This window comes from Habropoda laboriosa, unplaced genomic scaffold, assembly GCF_001263275.1.
Source record: "Habropoda laboriosa isolate 0110345459 unplaced genomic scaffold, ASM126327v1 scaffold212, whole genome shotgun sequence".
Classification (NCBI taxonomy): Eukaryota; Metazoa; Arthropoda; class Insecta; order Hymenoptera; family Apidae; genus Habropoda; species Habropoda laboriosa.
The window spans coordinates 2,294,799-2,297,188 of record NW_017100509.1 but is presented as its reverse complement, the minus strand read 5'-3'; positions in this window follow the sequence as shown (position 1 = coordinate 2,297,188).

Here is a 2,390-nt window from a genome sequence, read left to right as displayed (position 1 = left end):
GAATTTTTATACTCTACCGGGAATATCCCCGGAACGTATTAAATATTGATCTTTGTCCGTGAACGTGAATGATTTGTGCAACCGGAAATTCGGTGTACCCTCCATGTGAAGTGTTACTTAAATTCTGGGGTGTTTTGTGCCAAAGTGACTAGAGTAGATTAATTATTAATTACTGTGGCTTCCGTGGCAGTCACTGCAGAATTCTTCGATTCGTTCTTTTTTTAACACTCTATCTACTATCTTAATTCACGTTAATTTCAATTTCACAGAGCCCTAAAAATACTAAAATATAAATTTCACAAAAGTTCCAGGAATAATAGTTTACATTAACATAATAAAGCTTCTATCTTTAACTTATTTTATTTTTTTTAACACTCTATCTACTATCTTAATTCACGTTAATTTCAATTTCACAGAGCCCTAAAAATACTAAAATTTAAATTTCACAAAAGTTCCAGGAATAATAGTTTACATAAACATAATAAAGCTTCTATCTTTAACTTATTTTATTTGTTTTAATACTCTCTCTACTATCTTAATTCACGTTAATTTCAATTTCACAGAGCCCTAAAAATACTAAAATATAAATTTCACAAAATTTCAAAGAATAATAGTTCACATTAACGTAATAGAGCTTCCACCTTTAACAAAATCATTTTTTAAATACCCTGTCTACTATCTCAGTTCGCATTAATTTTAATCTCACAGATAAATAAATACAGTTACTAAAAAAAAATGTGCATTAAAAATACTGAAATGTAAATTTCACAGACCGACAGCTCACATAAATTTAACAAAGCTCCCATCTTCAACTTTCACTCAAAATCACTATATTAAACAGTTGGACAAAAATGTTACAACAGAAAAAATTGCAAACTACATACCCCTTTTGCTATTTCGCAGTCGAAGCAGTTTTTCCCAAACAACGTGAAATATCAGAAATATTGTCACGACTATCTCTGCCACGCTATAGCAGAGATACAACTGCAAATGGACGCTGCTCAATCCCCTCAATCACAACTTAATCCTCCTAAGCATTAGCTGGCGTGCAACGTGCTGTAACGATACACTGAATACGTTGTAACAGTAAAATAACACACCAAACTTGGTACATTTACAAACCCTTGGAATATACGTGATATCAGTGAATTGTATATATCCCACGTGCGAAGTACGTGTGCTTGACAAGCCCCGCTATGATCCTTGTAACGTTACGCCTCACGATGAGACAATGTGGGACCGTACGAAAATTCCAATAACAAGTAACATGTTTCCTTATTGTATATATCCCACGTGCGAAGTACGTGTGCTTGACAAGCCCCGCTATGATCCTTGTAACGTTCGCCTCACGATGAGACAATGTGGGACCGTACGAAAATTCCAATAACAAGTAACATGTTTCCTTGCTGTCTCCCTTTACAATCGCTGGTGAAAGAGATTTCTACGCCAATTGCAGAACTCGCAGAGGTAACTAACTTCCTTTTGCATGAACGAGCAAGTGTTTGCGCTGAAATGAACTTGATAAATTCTAGAGGTTCAAGAATTCTAGTATATGATGAGTAGATTTTGAAAATGTGTTGCTGCGAAGTGTTTCGGTGAATTTTTGTAAGATTTTCTGAAGTGAAATAGAAAGGGAAAAAAAGAATGCAATAAGAGAAGTGTCGTACTGAGAGCCGATCTCTTGGTATTGTAAATCGAGAGTTTGTTTAAGCGTTGAGTGCGATACGGGACTGCGTGAAGGCACTTGGGACATAGACCAGACGGCGGGTCATAAAAATGGGTAAATACCCATCGCCGGCGAAAACTGTGCCTGCAGTCAGTCACAGCCGAAACATAGTACGATACACACCCTCTTCTTTAACCGTAGTTTTATATATACTCGACCGCTCCGCCTTTTTGCTAAGCTTAAGATTCCTACAAGAAGAGAGTAGGTTAGATAGAATTATTAATGAGAATAATTAGGGAATAGGTAACCGAAAAGTGAGTGTCAGTGATAAGGACAAAATGGAGCATGAATGGATAAGGAGATATTATTGTAAACCAAGTTCTTTTCATAGCCATAAGGTTGAAAATAAATAAATAATAAAAATTGCAAGATTTTCTATATTTTAGAAACTTAGAAACCCTCTTTTCTCAGACTTACAGGTTCCAGATTTTAAGAGCTCATAATACTCACCTAGAGAAATAAAAAGAGCTCAATCAAGAGCTACCCAAAAAGCAGTCCTTTCGATGCAAAATTTATTTTCGTATTTACTAACGTTCTGTAAACTTGTAAGGCTTGGACGTTATTTTCGTATTACACAATGAAATGACTGTATCGCCTCTACAGGTATATCTTGCTACAAACGTTGCCTTATCTTCACACGCTTGCAACTGCACCTGTTTGCACG